We start from the raw sequence: 19504 nt of genomic DNA, 5'->3' as shown, positions 1-19504 counted from the left end.
TCGATTATTGACTTTTTAGCTGGATTTGGTGCCTTGGACATGAGCTAGGACCTTAAGATTCTGCATGAAAGGAGGACTAGCAGCCGAGTTGCACGGGAGAAAGTGAAAAGTGTTCATATGTGGTAAAAACCCGAGAAATCCGTATGTTTTCATCATTGGTTATCGAATCGTCTTAAAGCCAGATCGTCACATTGGCCGCTCTTCTCTCTGAAACGGTTGTACTTATCGTCTGCAAAGCTATGTCGAGTGCTGCGGTATGTGGAGACACTAAAAGCACCATAGTAGAACACAGATGAAGCTTATAAGTTGATGTAATAGCCAGTAAGAGGTAGTACAATTCAAGTTTAAGGTATCGATTATTAAATTTTTAGCTGGCTTTGGTGCCTTGGACATGAGCTAGGACCTTAAGATTCTGCATGAAAGCAGGACTAGCAGCCGAGTTGCATGGGAGAAAGTGAAAAGTGTTCATATGTGGTAAAAACCTGAGAAATCCGTACGTTTTCGTCATTGGTTATCGAATCGTCTTAAAGCCAGATCGTCACATTGGCCGCTCTTCTCTCTGAAACGGTTGTACTTATCGTCTGCAAAGCTATGTCGAGTGCTGCGGTATGTGGAGACACTAAAATCACCATAGTAGAACACAGATGAAGCTTCTAAGTTGATGTAATAGCCAGTAAGAGGTAGTACAATTCAAGTTTTAGGTATCGATTATTGACGTTTTAGCTGGCTTTGGTCCTTGGACATGAGCTAGGACCTTAAGATTCTGCATGAAAGGAGGACTAGCAGCCGAGTTGCACGGGAGAATGTGAAAAGTGTTCATATCTAGTAAAAACCTGACAAGTCCGTCCGTTTTGTCATTTGTTATCGAATCGACTTAAAGCCAAATCGTCACATTGGCCGCTCTTCTCTCTGAAACGGTTGTACTTATCGTCTGCAAAGCTATGTCGAGTGCTGCGGTATGTGGAGACACTTAAAGCACCATAGTAGAACACAGATGAAGCTTCTAAGTTGATGTAATAGCCAGTAAGAAGTAGTACAATTCCAGTTTTAGGTATCGATTATTGACTTTTTAGCTGGCTTTGGTGCCTTGGACATGAGCTAGGACCTTAAGATTCTGCATGAAAGCAGGACTAGCAGCTGACTTGCCTGGGAGAATATGAAAAGTGTTCATATGTAGTAAAAACCTGAGAAATCTTTCCGTTTTCGTCATTTGTTATCGAATCGACCTAAAGCCAGATCGTGACATTGGCCGCTCTTCTCTCTGAAACGGTTGCACTTACCGTCTGCAAAGCTATGTCGCGTGCTGCAGTATGCGGAGACACTAAATGCAGCATAGTAGAACACAGATGAAGCTTCTAAGTTCATGTAATAGCTAGTAAGAAGTAGTACAATAGAAATTTTAGATATCGATTATTGACTTTTTAGCTGGCTTTGGTGCCTTGGACATGAGCTAGGACCTTAAGATTCTGCATGAAAGGAGGACTAGCAGCCGAGCTGCACATTAGGATGTGAAAAGTATTCATATGTAGTAAAAACCTGAGAAATCCGTCCATTTTCGTCATTTGTTATTGAATCGACTTAAAGCCGGAACGTCACATTGGCCACTCTTCTCTCTGAAACGGATGTACTTATCGTCTGCAAAGCTATGTCGCGTGTTGCGGTATGCGGAGACACCAAAATAACCATAGTAGAACACAGATGAAGCTTCTAAGTTGATGTAATAGCCAGTAAGAAGTAGTACAATTCCAGTTTTAGGTATCGATTATTGACTTTTTAGCTGGCTTTGGTGCCTTGGACATGAGCTAGGACCCTTTAAGATTCTGCATGAAAGCAGGACTAGCAGCCGAGTTGCACTGGAGAATGTGAAAAGTGTTCATATGTAGTAAAAACCTGAGAAATCCGTCCGTTTTCGTCGTTTGTTATCGAATCGACTTAAAGCCAGATCGTCACATTGGGCGCTCTTCTCTCTGAAACGGTTGCACTTATCGTCTGCAAAGCTATGTCGCGTGCTGCAGTATGCGGAGACACTAAAAGCAGCATAGTAGAACACAGATGAAGCTTCTAAGTTGATGTAATAGCTAGTAAGAAGTAGTACAATTGAAATTTTAGATATCGATTATTGACTTTTTAGCTGGCTTTGGTGCCTTGGACATGAGCTAGGACCTTAAGATTCTGCATGAAAGGAGGACTAGCAGCCGAGTTGCAAGGGAGAAAGTGAAAAGTGTTCATATGTAGTAAAAACCCGAGAAAACCGTACGTTTTCGTCATTGGTTATCGAATCGTCTTAAAGCCAGATCGTCACATTGGCCGCTCTTCTCTCTGAAACGGTTGTACTTATCGTCTGCAAAGCTATGTCGTGTGCTGCGGTATGTAGAGACACTAAAAGCACCATAGTAGAACACAGATGAAGCTTATAAGTTGATGTAATAGCCAGTAAGAGGTAGTACAATTCAAGTTTAAGGTATCGATTATTAAATTTTTAGCTGGCTTTGGTGCCTTGGACATGAGCTAGGACCTTCAGATTCTGTATGAAAGGAGGACTAGCAGCCGAGATGCATGGGAGAATGTGAAAAGTGTTCATATGTAGTAAAAACCTGAGAAATCCGTTCGTTATCGTCATATATTACCGAATCGACTTAAAGCCGGATCGTCACATTGGCCGGTCTTCTCTCTGAAACGGCTGTACTTATCGTCTGAAAGCTATGTCGCGTGCTGCGGTATGTGGAGACACTAAAAGCACCATAGTAGAACACAGATGAAGCTTCTAAGTTGATGTAATAGCCAGTAAGAAGTAGTACAATTCCAGTTTTAGGTATCGATTATTGACTTTTTAGCTAGCTTTGGTGCCTTGGACATGAGCTAGGACCTTAAGATTCTGCATGAAAGCAGGACTAGCAGCCGAGTTGCACTGGAGAATGTGAAAAGTGTTCATATGTAGTAAAAACCTGAGAAATCCGTCCGTTTTCGTCGTTTGTTATGGAATCGACTTAAAGCCTGATCGTCACATTGGGCGCTCTTCTCTCTGAAACGGTTGCACTTATCGTCTGCAAAGCTATGTCGCGTGCTGCAGTATGCGGAGACACTAAAAACAGCATAGTAGAACACAGATGAAGCTTCTAAGTTGATGTAATAGCTAGTAAGAAGTAGTACAATTGAAATTTTAGATATCGATTATTGACTTTTTAGCTGGCTTTGGTGCCTTGGACATGAGCTAGGACCTTAAGATTCTGCATGAAAGGAGGACTAGCAGCCGAGTTGCACGGGAGAAAGTGAAAAGTGTTCATATGTAGTAAAAACCCGAGAAATCCGTACGTTTTCATCATTGGTTATCGAATCGTCTTAAAGCCAGATCGTCACAATGGCCGCTCTTCTCTCTGAAACGGTTGTACTTATCGTCTGCAAAGCTATGTCGAGTGCTGCGGTATGTGGAGACACTAAAAGCACCATAGTAGAACACAGATGAAGCTTCTAAGTTGATGTAATAGCCAGTAAGAGGTAGTACAATTCAAGTTTAAGGTATCGATTATTAAATTTTTAGCTGGCTTTGGTGCCTTGGACATGAGCTAGGACCTTAAGATTCTGCATGAAAGCAGGACTAGCAGCCGAGTTGCATGGGAGAAAGTGAAAAGTGTTCATATGTAGTAAAAACCCGAGAAATCCGTACGTTTTCGTCATTGGTTATCGAATCGTCTTAAAGCCAGATCGTCACATTGGCCGCTCTTCTCTTTGAAACGGTTGTACTTATCGTCTGCAAAGCTATGTCGAGTGCTGCGGTATGTGGAGACACTAAAATCACCATAGTAGAACACAGATGAAGCTTCTAAGTTGATGTAATAGCCAGTAAGAGGTAGTACAATTCAAGTTTTAGGTATCGATTATTGACGTTTTAGCTGGCTTTCGTGACTTGGACATGAGCTAGGACCTTAAGATTCTGCATGAAAGGAGGACTAGCAGCTGACTTGCCTGGGAGAATATGAAAAGTGTTCATATGTAGTAAAAACCTGAGAAATCCTTCCGTTTTCGTCATTTGTTATCGAATCGACCTAAAGCCAGATCGTGACATTGGCCGCTCTTCTCTCTGAAACAGTTGCACTTACCGTCTGCAAAGCTATGTCGCGTGCTGCAGTATGCGGAGACACTAAATGCAGCATAGTAGAACACAGATGAAGCTTCTAAGTTGATGTAATAGCTAGTAAGAAGTAGTACAATTGAAATTTTAGATATCGATTATTGACTTTTTAGCTGGCTTTGGTGCCTTGGACATGAGCTAGGACCTTAAGATTCTGCATGAAAGGAGGACTAGCAGCCGAGCTGCACGTTAGGATGTGAAAAGTTTTCATATGTAGTAAAAACCTGAGAAATCCGTCCATTTTCGTCATTTGTTATCGAATCGACTTAATGCCGGATCGTCACATTGGCCACTCTTCTCTCTGGAACGGATGTACTTATCGTCTGCAAAGCTATGTCGCGTGCTGCGGTATGCGGAGACACCAAAATAACCATAGTAGAACACAGATGAAGCTTCTAAGTTGATGTAATAGCCAGTAAGAAGTAGTACAATTCCAGTTTTAGGTATCGATTATTGACTTTTTAGCTGGCTTTGGTGCCTTGGACATGAGCTAGGACCTTAAGATTCTGCATGAAAGGAGGACTAGCAGCCGAGTTGCACGGGAGAAAGTGAAAAGTGTTCATATGTAGTAAAAACCCGAGAAAACCGTACGTTTTCGTCATTGGTTATCGAATCGTCTTAAAGCCAGATCGTCACATTGGCCGCTCTTCTCTCTGAAACGGTTGTACTTATCGTCTGCAAAGCTATGTCGAGTGCTGCGGTATGTGGAGACACTAAAAGCACCATAGTAGAACACAGATGAAGCTTATAAGTTGATGTAATAGCCAGTAAGAGGTAGTACAATTCAAGTTTGAGGTATCGATTATTAAATTTTTAGCTGGCTTTGGTGCCTTGGACATGAGCTAGGACCTTAAGATTCTGGATGAAAGGAGGACTAGCAGCCGAGATGCATGGGAGAATGTGAAAAGTGTTCATATGTAGTAAAAACCTGAGAAATCCGTTCGTTATCGTCATATATTACCGACTCGACTTAAAGCCGGATCGTCACATTGGCCGGTCTTCTCTCTGAAACGGTTGTACTTATCGTCTGCAAAGCTATGTCGCGTGCTGCGGTATGTGGAGACACTACAATCACCTTAGTAGGACACAGATGAAGCTTCTAATTTGATGTAATAGCCAGTAAGAAGTAGTACAAGTCAAGTTTTAGGTATCGATTATTGACTTTTTAGCTGGCTTTGGTGCCTTGGACATGAGCTAGGACCTTAAGATTCTGCATGAAAGGAGGACTAACAGCCGCCTAGCACGTGAGAATGTGAAAAGTGTTCATATGAAGTAAAAACCTGAGAAATCCGACCGTTTTCGTTATTTGTTATTGAATCGACTTAAAGCCGGATCGTCACATTGGCCGCTCTTCTCTCTGAAACGGTTGTACTTATCGTCTGCAAAGCTATGTCGAGTGCTGCGGTATGCGGAGACACTAAAAGCACCATAGTAGAACATAGATGAAGCTTCTAAGTTGATGTAATAGCCAGTAAGAAGTAGTACAATTTACGTTTTAGGTATCGATTTTTGACTTTTTAGATGGCTTTGGTGCCTTGGACATGAGCTAGGACCTTAAGATTCTGCATGAAAGGAGGACTAGCAGCCGAGTTGTACGGGAGAATGTGAAATGTGCTCATATGTAGTATTAACCTGAGAAATCCGTCCGTTTTCGTCTTTTTTTATCGAGTCGACTAAAGGCCAGATCGTAACATTGTCCGCCCTTCTCTCTGAAACGGCTGTACTTATCGTCTGAAAGCTATGTCGCGTGCTGCGGTATGTCGAGACTCTAAAAGCACCATAGTAGAACACAGATGAAGCTTCTAAGTTGATGTAATAGCCAGTAAGAAGTAGTACAATTCCAGTTTTAGGTATCGATTATTGACTTTTTAGCTGGCTTTGGTGCCTTGGACATGAGCTAGGACCTTAAGATTCTGCATGAAAGCAGGACTAGCAGCCGAGTTGCACTGGAGAATGTGAAAAGTGTTCATATGTAGTAAAAACCTGAGAAATCCGTCCGTTTTCGTCGTTTGTTATGGAATCGACTTAAAGCCTGATCGTCACATTGGGCGCTCTTCTCTCTGAAACGGTTGCACTTATCGTCTGCAAAGCTATGTCGCGTGCTGCAGTATGCGGAGACACTAAAAGCAGCATAGTAGAACACAGATCAAGCTTCTAAGTTGATGTAATAGCTAGTAAGAAGTAGTACAATTGAAATTTTAGATATCGATTATTGACTTTTTAGCTGGCTTTGGTGCCTTGGACATGAGCTAGGACCTTAAAATTCTGCATGAAAGGAGGACTAGCAGCCGAGTTGCACGGGAGAAAGTGAAAAGTGTTCATATGTAGTAAAAACCCGAGAAATCCGTACGTTTTCATCATTGGTTATCGAATCGTCTTAAAGCCAGATCGTCACATTGGCCGCTCTTCTCTCTGAAACGGTTGTACTTATCGTCTGCAAAGCTATGTCGAGTGCTGCGGTATGTGGAGACACTAAAATCACCATAGTAGAACACAGATGAAGCTTCTAAGTTGATGTAATAGCCAGTAAGAGGTAGTACAATTCAAGTTTTAGGTATCGATTATTGACGTTTTAGCTGGTTTTCGTGACTTGGACATGAGCTAGGACCTTAAGATTCTGCATGAAAGGAGGACTAGCAGCTGACTTGCCTGGGAGAATATGAAAAGTATTCATATGTAGTAAAAACCTGAGAAATCCTTCCGTTTTCGTCATTTGTTATCGAATCGACCTAAAGCCAGATCTTGACATTGGCCGCTCTTCTCTCTGAAACGGTGCACTTATCGTCTGCAAAGCTATGTCGCGTGCTGCAGTATGCGGAGACACTAAATGCAGCATAGTAGAACACAGATGAAGCTTCTAAGTTGATGTAATAGCTAGTAAGAAGTAGTACAATTGAAATTTTAGATATCGATTATTGACTTTTTAGCTGGCTTTGGTGCCTTGGACATGAGCTAGGACCTTAAGATTCTGCATGAAAGGAGGACTAGCAGCCGAGCTGCATGTTAGGATGTGAAAAGTTTTCATATGTAGTAAAAACCTGAGAAATCCGTCCATTTTCGTCATTTGTTATCGAATCGACTTAAAGCCGGATCGTCACATTGGCCACTCTTCTCTCTGAAACGGATGTACTTATCATCTGCAAAGCTATGTCGCGTGCTACGGTATGCGGAGACACCAAAATAACCATAGTAGAACACAGATGAAGCTTCTAAGTTGATGTAATAGCCAGTAAGAAGTAGTACAATTCAAGATATCGGCATCGATTATTGACTTTTTAGCTGGCTTTGGTGCCTTGGACATGAGCTAGGACCTTAAGATTCGGCATGAAAGGAGGACTAGCAGCCGAGTTGCATAGGAGAATGTGAAAAGTGTTCATATGTAGTAAAAACCTGAGAAATCCGTCCGTTTTCGTCATTTGTTATCGAATCGACTTAAAGCCAGATCGTCACATTGGCCGCTCTTCTCTCTGAAACGGTTGTACTTATCGTCTGCAAAGCTATGTCGCATGCTGTGGTATGCGGAGACACTAAAATCACCATAGTAGGACACAGATGAAGCTTCTAAGTTGATGTAATTGCCAGTAAGAATTAGTACAACTCAAGTTTTAGGTATCGATTATTGACTTTTTAGCTGGCTTTGGTGCCTTGGACATGAGCTAGGACCTTAAGACTCTGCATGAAAGGAGGAATAGCAGCCGAATTGCACGGGAGAATGTGAAAAGTGTTCATATGTAGTAAAAACCTGCGAAATCCGTCCGTTTTCGTCATTTTTTATGGAATCGACATAAAGCCAGGTCGTCACATTGGCATCTCTTCTCTCTGAAACGGTTGTACATATCTTCTGCAAAGCTATGTCGCCTGCTGCGGAATGTGGAGACACTAAAAGCACCATACTAGAACACAGATGAAGCTTCTATGTTGATGTCATAGCTAGTAAGAAGTAGTACAATTGAAATTTTAGATATCGATTATTGACTTTTTAGCTGGCTTTGGTGCCTTGGATATGAGCTAGGACCTTAAGATTCTGCATGAAAGGAGGACTAGCAGCCGAGTTGCACGGGAGAATGTGAAAAGTGTTCATATGTAGTAAAAACCTGTGAAATCCGTCCGTTTTCGTCATTGGTTATCGAATCGACTTAAAGCCAGATCGTCACATTTGCCGCTCTTCTCTCTGAAACGGTTGTACTTATCGTCTGCAAAGCTACGTCGCAGTGCTGAGGTATGTGGAGACTCTAAAAGCACCATAGCAGAACACAGATGAAGCTTCTAAGTTGATGTAATAGCCAGTAAGAAGTAGTACAACTCAAGTTTTAGGTATCGATTATTGACTTTTTAGCTGGCTTTGGTGCCTTGGACATGAGCTAGGACCATAAGATTCTGCATGAAACGAGGACTAGCAGCCGAGTTGCACGGGAGAATGTGAAAAGTGTTCATATGTAGTAAAAACCTGAGAAATCCGTCCGTTTTCGTCATTTGTTATCGAATCGACTTAAAGCCAGATCATCACATTGGCCGCTCTTCTCTCCGAAACGGTTTTACTTATCGTCTGAAAGCTATGTCGCGTTCTGCGGTATGCGGAGACACTAAAAGCACTATAGTAGAACACAGATGAAGCTTCTAAGATGATGTAATAGCCAGTAAAAATTAGTACAACTCAAGTTTTAGGTATCGATTATTGACTTTTTAGCTGGCTTTGGTGCCTTGGACATGAGCTAGGACCTTAAGATTCTGCATGAAAGGAGGACTAGCAGCCGAATTGCACGGGAGAATGTGAAAAGTGTTCATATGTAGTAAAAACCTGAGAAATCCGTCCGTTTTCGTCATTTGTTATCGAATCGACTTAAAGCCAGGTCGTCACATTGGCCGCTCTTCTCTCTGAAACGGTTGTACATATCGTCTGCAAAGCTATGTCGCATGCTGTGGTATGCGGAGACACTAAAATCACCATAGTAGGACACAGATGAAGCTTCTAAGTTGATGTAATTGCCAGTAAGAATTAGTACAACTCAAGTTTTAGGTATCGATTATTGACTTTTTAGCTGGCTTTGGTGCCTTGGACATGAGCTAGGACCTTAAGATTCTGCATGAAAGGAGGAATAGCAGCCGAATTGCACGGGAGAATGTGAAAAGTGTTCATATGTAGTAAAAACCTGCGAAATCCGTCCGTTTTCGTCATTTTTTATGGAATCGACTTAAAGCCAGGTCGTCACATTGGCATCTCTTCTCTCTGAAACGGTTGTACATATCTTCTGCAAAGCTATGTCGCGTGCTGCGGAATGTGGAGACACTAAAAGCACCATACTAGAACACAGATGAAGCTTCTATGTTGATGTCATAGCTAGTAAGAAGTAGTACAATTGAAATTTTAGATATCGATTATTGACTTTTTAGCTGGCTTTGGTGCCTTGGATATGAGCTAGGACGTTAAGATTCTGCATGAAAGGAGGACTAGCAGCCGAGTTGCACGGGAGAATGTGAAAAGTGTTCATATGTAGTAAAAACCTGTGAAATCCGTCCGTTTTCGTCATTGGTTATCGAATCGACTTAAAGCCAGATCGTCACATTTGCCGCTCTTCTCTCTGAAACGGTTGTACTTATCGTCTGCAAAGCTACGTCGCAGTGCTGAGGTATGTGGAGACTCTAAAAGCACCATAGCAGAACACAGATGAAGCTTCTAAGTTGATGTAATAGCCAGTAAGAAGTAGTACAACTCAAGTTTTAGGTATCGATTATTGACTTTTTAGCTGGCTTTGGTGCCTTGGACATGAGCTAGGACCATAAGATTCTGCATGAAACGAGGACTAGCAGCCGAGTTGCACGGGAGAATGTGAAAAGTGTTCATATGTAGTAAAAACCTGAGAAATCCGTCCGTTTTCGTCATTTGTTATCGAATCGACTTAAAGCCAGATCATCACATTGGCCGCTCTTCTCTCCGAAACGGTTTTACTTATCGTCTGAAAGCTATGTCGCGTTCTGCGGTATGCGGAGACACTAAAAGCACTATAGTAGAACACAGATGAAGCTTCTAAGATGATGTAATAGCCAGTAAAAATTAGTACAACTCAAGTTTTAGGTATCGATTATTGACTTTTTAGCTGGCTTTGGTGCCTTGGACATGAGCTAGGACCTTAAGATTCTGCATGAAAGGAGGACTAGCAGCCGAATTGCACGGGAGAATGTGAAAAGTGTTCATATGTAGTAAAAACCTGAGAAATCCGTCCGTTTTCGTCATTTGTTATCGAATCGACTTAAAGCCAGATCGTCACATTGGCCGCTCTCCTCTCTGAAACGGTTGTACTTATCGTCTGCAAAGCTATGTCGCGTGCTGCGGTATGCAGAGACACTAAATGCACCATAGTAGAACACAGATGAAGCTTCTAAGTTGATGTAATAGCCAGTAAGAAGTAGTAAAATTCAAGTTTTAGGTATCGATTATTGACTTTGTAGCTGGCTTTGGTGCCTTGGACATGAGCTAGGACCTTAAGATTCTGCATGAAAGAACGACTAGCAGCCGAGTTGTACGGGAGAATGTGAAAAGTGTTCATATGTAGTAAAAACCTGAGAAATCCATACGTTTTCGTCATTGGTTATCGATTCGTCTTAAAGCCAGATCGTCACATTGTCCGCTCTTCTCTCTGAAACGGTTGTACTTATCGTCTGCAAAGCTATGTCGCGTGCCGCGGTATGTGGAGACACTAAAAGCACCATAGTAGAACACAGATGAAGCTTCTAAGTTGATGTAATAGCTAGCAAGAGGTAGAACAATTCAAGTTTTAGGTATCGATTATTGACTTTTTAGCTGGATTTGGTGCCTTGGACATTAGCTAGGACCTTAAGATTCTGCATGAAAGGAGGACTAGCAGCATATTTGCACGGGAGAATGTGAAAAGTTTTCATATGTAGTAAAAACCTGAGAAATCCGTCCATTTTCGTAATTTGTAATCGAATCGACTTAAAACCGGATCGTGACATTGGCCGCTCTTCTCTCTGAAACGGTTGTACTTATCGTCTGCAAAGCTATGTCGCGTGCTGCGGTATGCGGAGACACTAAAAGCACCATAGTAGAACACAGATGAAGCTTCTAAGATGATGTAATAGCCAGTAAGAATTAGTACAATACCAGTTTTAGGTATCGATTTTTGACTTTTAGCTGGCTTTGGTGCCTTGGACATGAGCTAGGACCTTAAGATTCTGCATGAAAGCAGGGTTAGCAGCTGAGTTGCACGGGAGAATGTAAAAAGTGTTCATATGTAGTAAAAACCTGAGAAATCCGTCCGTTTTGCCAATTGTTATGGAATCGACTTAAAGCCAGATCGACACATTGGCCGCTCTTCCCTCTGACGCTGTTGTACTTATCGTCTGCAATGCTATGTCGCGTGCTGTGGTATGCGGAGACACTTAAAGCACCATAGTAGAACACAGATGAAGCTTCTAAGTTGATGTAATAGCCAGTAAGAAGCAGTACAATGCAAGTTTTAGGTATCGATTATTGACTTTGTAGCTGGCTTTGGTGCCTTGAACATGAGCTAGGACCTTAAGATTCTGCATGAAAGGAGGACTAGCAGCCAAGTTGCACGGGAGATTGTGAAAAGTGTTCATATGTAGTAAAAATCTGAGAGATCCGTTCGCCATCGTCATTTGTTAACGAATCGACTTAAAGCCAGATCGTCACATTGGCTGCTCTCCTCTCTGAAACGGTTGTACTTATCGTCTGCAAAGCTATGTCGCGTGCTGCGGTATGTGGAGACACTAAAAGCACCATAGTAGAACACAGATGAAGATTCTAAGTTGATGTAATAGCCAGTAAGAAGTAGTACAAATCAAGTTTTAGGTATCGATTATAGACTTTTTAGCTGGCTTTGGTGCCTTGGACATGAGCTAGGACCTTAAGATTCTGCATGAAAGGAGGACTAACAGCCGCGTTGCACGTGAGAATGTGAAAAGTGTTCATATGTAGTAAAAACCCGAGAAATCTGTCCGTTTTCGTCATTTGTTATCGAATCGACTTAAAGTCAGATCGTCACATTGGCCGCTCTACTCTCTGAAACGGTTGTACGTATCGTCTGCAAAGCTATGTCGCGTGCTGCGGTATGCGGAGACACTAAAAGCACCATAGTAGAAACAGATCAAGCTTCTAATTTGATGTAATAGCCAGTAAGAAGTAGTACAATTCAAGTTTTACTTATCGATTATTGACTTTTTAGCTGGCTGTGGTGCCTTGGACATGAGCTAGGACCTTAAGATTCTGCATGAAAGGAGGACTAGCAGCCGAGTTGCACGGGACAATGTGAAAAGTGTTCATATGTAGTAAAAACCTGAGAAATCCGTCCGTGTTCGACATTTGTTATCGAATCGACTTAAAGCCAGATCGTCACATTGGCCGCTCTTCTCTCTGAAACGGTTGTACTTATCGTCTGCAAAGCTATGTCGAGTGCTGCGGTATGTGGAGACACTTAAAGCACCGTAGTAGAACACAGATGAAGCTTCTAAGTTGATGTAATAGCCAGTAAGAGTTAGTACAATTCAAGTTTTAGGTATCGATTATTGACTTTTTAGCTGGCTTTGGTGCCTTGGACATGAGCTAGGACCTTAAGATTCTGCATGAAAGGAGGACTAGCAGCCGAGATGCACGGGAGAATGTGAAAAGTGTTCATATGTAGTAAAAACCTGAGAAATCCATTCGTTATCGTCATATATTATCGAATCGACTTCAAGCCAGATCGTCACATTGGCCGCTCTCCTCTCTGAAACGGTTGTACTTATCGTCTGCAAAGCTATGTCGCGTGCTGCGGTATGTGGAGACACTAAAAGCACCATAGTAGGACACAGATGAAGCTTCTAAGTTGATGTAATAGCCAGTAAGAAGTAGTACAATTCAAGTTTTAGGTATCGATTATTGACTTTTTAGCTGGCTTTGGTGCCTTGGACATGAGCTAGGACCCTAAGAATCTGCATGAGAGGGAGACTAGCAGAAAAGTTGCACGGGAGAATGTGGAATGTGCTCATATGTAGTATTAACCTGAGAAATCCATCCGTTTTCGTCTTTTGTTATCGAGTCGGCTAAAGGCCAGATCGTAACATTGTCCGCCCTTCTCTCTGAAACGGCTGTACTTATCGTCTGCAAAGCTATGTCGCGTGCCGCGGTATGTGGAGACACTAAAAGCACCATAGTAGAACACAGATGAAGCTTCTAAGCTGATGTAATAGCCAGTAAGAAGTAGTACAATTCAAGTTTTAGGTATCGATTGTTGACTTTTTACCCTTCTTTGGTGCCTTGGGCATGAGCTAGGAACTTAAGACTTTGCATGATAGGAGGTCTAGCAGCCGCGTAGCACGTGAGAATGTGAAAAGTGTTCATATGTAGTAAAAACCTGAGAAATCCGTCCGTTTTCGTCATTTGTTATCAAATCGACTTAAAGGTAGATCGTCACATTGGCCGCTCTTCTCTCTGAAACGGTTGTACTTATCGTCTGCAAAGCTATGTCGCGTGCTGCGGTATGCGGAGACACTAAAAGCACCATAGTAGAACACAGATGAAGCTTCTAAGTTGATGTAATAGCCAGTAAGAAGTAGTACAACTCAACTTTTAGGTATCGATTATTGACTTTTTAGCTGGCTTTGGTGCCTTGAACATGAGCTAGGACCATAAGATTCCGCATGAAAGGAGGACTAGCAGCCGAGATGCACGGGAGAATGAGAAAAGTCTTCATATGTAGTAAGAACCTGAAAAATTAGTCCGTTTTCGTCATTTGTTATCGAATCGACTTACAGCCAGATCGTCACATTGGCCGCTCTTCTGTCTGATACGGTTGTACTTATCGTCTGAAAGCTATGTCGCGTGCTGCGGTATGCGGAGACACTAAAAGCACCATAGTGGTACACAGATGAAGCTTCTAAGATGATGTAATAGCCAGTAAGAGGTAGTACAATTCAAGTTTTAGGTATCGATTGTTGACTTTTTACCCTTCTTTGGTGCCTTGGGCATGAGCTAGGAACTTAAGATTTTGCATGATAGGAGGTCTAGCAGCCGCGTTGCACGTGAGAATGTGAAAAGTGTTCATATGTAGTAAAAACCTGAGAAATACGTCCGTTTTCGTCATTTGTTATCGAATAGACTTAAAGCCAGATCGTCACATTGGCCGCTCTACTCTCTAAAACGGTTGTACTTATCGTCTGCAAAGCTATGTCGCGTGTTGCGGTATGCGGAGACACTAAAAGCACCATAGTAGAACACAGATGAAGCTTCTAAGTTGATGTAATAGCCAGTAAGAAGTAGTACAATTCAAGTTATAGGTATCGATTATTGACTTTTTTGCTGGCTTTGGTGCCTTGGACATGAGCTAGGACCTTAAGATTCTGCATGAAAGGAGGTCTAACAGCCAAGTTGCACGGAAGAATGTGAAAAGTGTTCATATATAGTAAAAACCTGAGAAATACGTCTGTTTTCGTCATTTGTTATCGAATCGACTTAAAGCCAGATCGTCACATTGGCCGCTCTTCTCTCTGAAACGGTTGTACTTATCGTCTGCAAAGCTATGTCGCGTGCTGCGGTATGTGGAGACACTAAAAGCACCATAGTCGAACACAGATGAAGCTTCCAAGTTGATGTAATAGCCAGTAAGAAGTAGTACAATTCAAGTTTTAGGTATCGATTATTGACTTTTTAGCTGGCTTTGGTACCTTGGACATGAGCTAGGACCTTATGATTCTGCATGAAAGGAGGACTAGCAGCCCAGTTGCACGGGAGAATGTGAAAAGTGTTCATATGTAGTAAAAACCTGAGAAATCCGTCCGTTTTGCCATTTGTTATGGAATCGACTTAAAGCCAGATCGACACATTGGCCGCTCTTCTCTCTGAAACGGTTATGTACTTATCGTCTGCAAAGCTATGTCGCGTGCTGCGGTATGCGGAGACACTAAACGCACCATAGTAGAACACAGATGAAGCTTCTAAGCTGATGTAATAGCCAGTAAGAAGTAGTACAATTCATGTTATAGGTATCGATTATTGACTTCTTAGCTGGCTTTGGTGACTTGAACATGAGCTAGGACCTTAAGATTCTGCATGAAGGGAGGACTAGCAGCCGAGTTGCACGGGAGAATGTGGAAAATGTTCATATGTAGTAAAAACCTGAGAAATCCTTCCGTTTTCGTCATTTGTTATCGAATTGACTTACAGCCAGATCGTCACATTGGCCGCTCTTCACTCTGAAACGGTTGTACTTATCGACTGCAAAGCTATGTCGCGGGCTGCGGTATGCGGAGATACTAAAAGCACCATAGTAGAACACAGATGAAGCCTCTAATTTGATGTAATAACCAGTAAGAAGTAGTATAATTCAAGTTTTAGGTATCGATTATTGACTTTTTAGCTGGCTTTGGTGCCTTGGACATGGCTAGGACCTTAAGATTCTGCATGAAAGGAGGACTAGCAGCCGAGTTGCACGGGAGAATGTGAAAAGTGTTCATATGTAGTAAAACCCTCAGAAATCCGTCCGTGTTCGACATTTGTTATCGAATCGACTTAAAGCCAGATCGTCACATTGGCCGCTCTTCTCTCTGAAACGGTTGTACTTATTGTCTGCAAAGCTATGTCGAGTGCTGCGGTATGCGGAGACACTAAAAGCACCATAGTAGAACACAGATGAAGCTTCTAAGTTGATGTAATAGCCAGTAAGAAGTAGTACAATTCAAGTTTTAGGTATCGATTATTGACTTTTTAGCTGGCTTTGGTACCTTGGACATGAGCTAGGACCTTATGATTCTGCATGAAAGGAGGACTAGCAGCCCAGTTGCACGGGAGAATGTGAAAAGTGTTCATATGTAGTAAAAACCTGAGAAATCCGTCCGTTTTGCCATTTGTTATGGAATCGACTTAAAGCCAGATCGACACATTGGCCGCTCTTCTCTCTGAAACGGTTACGTACTTATCGTCTGCAAAGCTATGTCGCGTGCTGCGGTATGCGGAGACACTAAACGCACCATAGTAGAACACAGATGAAGCTTCCAAGTTGATGTAATAGCCAGTAAGAAGTAGTACAATACAAGTTGTAGGTATCGATTATTGACTTTTTAGCTGGCTTTGGTGCCTTGAACATGAGCTAGGACCTTAAGATTCTTCATTAATGGAGGACTAGCAGCCGAGTTGCACGGGAGAATGTGAAAAGTGTTCATATGTAGTAAAACCCTCAGAAATCCGTCCGTGTTCGACATTTGTTATCGAATCGACTTAAAGCCAGATCGTCACATTGGCCGCTCTTCTCTCTGAAACGGTTGTACTTATTGTCTGCAAAGCTATGTCGAGTGCTGCGGTATGCGGAGACACTAAAAGCACCATAGTAGAACACAGATGAAACTTCTAAGTTGATGTAATAGCCAGTAAGAAGTAGTACAATTCAAGTTTTAGGTATAGATTATTGACTTTTTAGCTGGCTTTGGTACCTTGGACATGAGCTAGGACCTTATGATTCTGCATGAAAGGAGGACTAGCAGCCCAGTTGCACGGGAGAATGTGAAAAGTGTTCATATGTAGTAAAAACCTGAGAAATCCGTCCGTTTTGCCATTTGTTATGGAATCGACTTAAAGCCAGATCGACACATTGGCCGCTCTTCTCTCTGAAACGGTTATGTACTTATCGTCTGCAAAGCTATGTCGCGTGCTGCGGTATGCGGAGACACTAAACGCACCATAGTAGAACACAGATGAAGCTTCTAAGCTGATGTAATAGCCAGTAAGAAGTAGTACAATTCATGTTATAGGTATCGATTATTGACTTCTTAGCTGGCTTTGGTGACTTGAACATGAGCTAGGACCTTAAGATTCTGCATGAAGGGAGGACTAGCAGCCGAGTTGCACGGGAGAATGTGGAAAATGTTCATATGTAGTAAAAACCTGAGAAATCCTTCCGTTTTCGTCATTTGTTATCGAATTGACTTACAGCCAGATCGTCACATTGGCCGCTCTTCACTCTGAAACGGTTGTACTTATCGACTGCAAAGCTATGTCGCGGGCTGCGGTATGCGGAGATACTAAAAGCACCATAGTAGAACACAGATGAAGCCTCTAATTTGATGTAATAACCAGTAAGAAGTAGTACAATTCAAGTTTTAGGTATCGATTATTGACTTTTTAGCTGGCTTTGGTACCTTGGACATGAGCTAGGACCTTATGATTCTGCATGAAAGGAGGACTAGCAGCCCAGTTGCACGGGAGAATGTGAAAAGTGTTCATATGTAGTAAAAACCTGAGAAATCCGTCCGTTTTGCCATTTGTTATGGAATCGACTTAAAGCCAGATCGACATATTGGCCGCTCTTCTCTCTGAAACGGTTATGTACTTATCGTCTGCAAAGCTATGTCGCGTGGTGCGGTATGCGGAGACACTAAACGCACCATAGTAGAACACAGATGAAGCTTCTAAGCTGATGTAATAGCCAGTAAGAAGTAGTACAATTCATGTTATAGGTATCGATTATTGACTTCTTAGCTGGCTTTGGTGACTTGAACATGAGCTAGGACCTTAAGATTCTGCATGAAGGGAGGACTAGCAGCCGAGTTGCACGGGAGAATGTGGAAAATGTTCATATGTAGTAAAAACCTGAGAAATCCTTCCGTTTTCGTAATTTGTTATCGAATTGACTTACAGCCAGATCGTCACATTGGCCGCTCTTCACTCTGAAACGGTTGTACTTATCGACTGCAAAGCTATGTCGCGGGCTGCGGTATGCGGAGATACTAAAAGCACCATAGTAGAACACAGATGAAGCCTCTAATTTGATGTAATAACCAGTAAGAAGTAGTATAATTCAAGTTTTAGGTCTCGATTATTGACTTTTTAGCTGGCTTTGGTGCCTTGGACATGGCTAGGACCTTAAGATTCTGCATGAAAGGAGGACTAGCAGCCGAGTTGCACGGGAGAATGTGAAAAGTGTTCATATGTAGTAAAACCCTCAGAAATCCGTCCGTGTTCGACATTTGTTATCGAATCGACTTAAAGCCAGATCGTCACATTGGCCGCTCTTCTCTCTGAAACGGTTGTACTTATTGTCTGCAAAGCTATGTCGAGTGCTGCGGTATGCGGAGACACTAAAAGCACCATAGTAGAACACAGATGAAGCTTCTAAGTTGATGTAATAGCCAGTAAGAAGTAGTACAATTCAAGTTTTAGGTATCGATTATTGACTTTTTAGCTGGCTTTGGTACCTTGGACATGAGCTAGGACCTTATGATTCTGCATGAAAGGAGGACTAGCAGCCCAGTTGCACGGGAGAATGTGAAAAGTGTTCATATGTAGTAAAAACCTGAGAAATCCGTCCGTTTTGCCATTTGTTATGGAATCGACTTAAAGCCAGATCGACACATTGGCCGCTCTTCTCTCTGAAACGGTTATGTACTTATCGTCTGCAAAGCTATGTCGCGTGCTGCGGTATGCGGAGACACTAAACGCACCATAGTAGAACACAGATGAAGCTTCCAAGTTGATGTAATAGCCAGTAAGAAGTAGTACAATTCAAGTTGTAGGTATCGATTATTGACTTTTTAGCTGGCTTTGGTGCCTTGAACATGAGCTAGGACCTTAAGATTCTTCATTAATGGAGGACTAGCAGCCGAGTTGCACGGGAGAATGTGAAAAGTGTTCATATGTAGTAAAACCCTCAGAAATCCGTCCGTGTTCGACATTTGTTATCGAATCGACTTAAAGCCAGATCGTCACATTGGCCGCTCTTCTCTCTGAAACGGTTGTACTTATTGTCTGCAAAGCTATGTCGAGTGCTGCGGTATGCGGAGACACTAAAAGCACCATAGTAGAACACAGATGAAGCTTCTAAGTTGATGTAATAGCCAGTAAGAAGTAGTACAATTCAAGTTTTAGGTATCGATTATTGACTTTTTAGCTGGCTTTGGTGTCTTGGACATGAGCTAGGACCTTATGATTCTGCATGAAATGAGGACTAGCAGCCCAGTTGCACGGGAGAATGTGAAAAGTGTTCATATGTAGTAAAAACCTGAGAAATCCGTCCGTTTTGCCATTTGTTATGGAATCGACTTAAAGCCAGATCGACACATTGGCCGCTCTTCTCTCTGAAACGGTTATGTACTTATCGTCTGCAAAGCTATGTCGCGTGCTGCGGTATGCGGAGACACTAAACGCACCATAGTAGAACACAGATGAAGCTTCTAAGCTGATGTAATAGCCAGTAAGAAGTAGTACAATTCATGTTATAGGTATCGATTATTGACTTCTTAGCTGGCTTTGGTGACTTGAACATGAGCTAGGACCTTAAGATTCTGCATGAAGGGAGGACTAGCAGCCGAGTTGCACGGGAGAATGTGGAAAATGTTCATATGTAGTAAAAACCTGAGAAATCCTTCCGT

This window comes from Schistocerca gregaria, unplaced genomic scaffold (genome assembly GCF_023897955.1).
Source record: "Schistocerca gregaria isolate iqSchGreg1 unplaced genomic scaffold, iqSchGreg1.2 ptg000336l, whole genome shotgun sequence".
Classification (NCBI taxonomy): domain Eukaryota; kingdom Metazoa; phylum Arthropoda; class Insecta; order Orthoptera; family Acrididae; genus Schistocerca; species Schistocerca gregaria.
The sequence above is the reverse complement of the archived record's forward strand: the minus strand, read 5'-3'. Positions refer to the sequence as shown.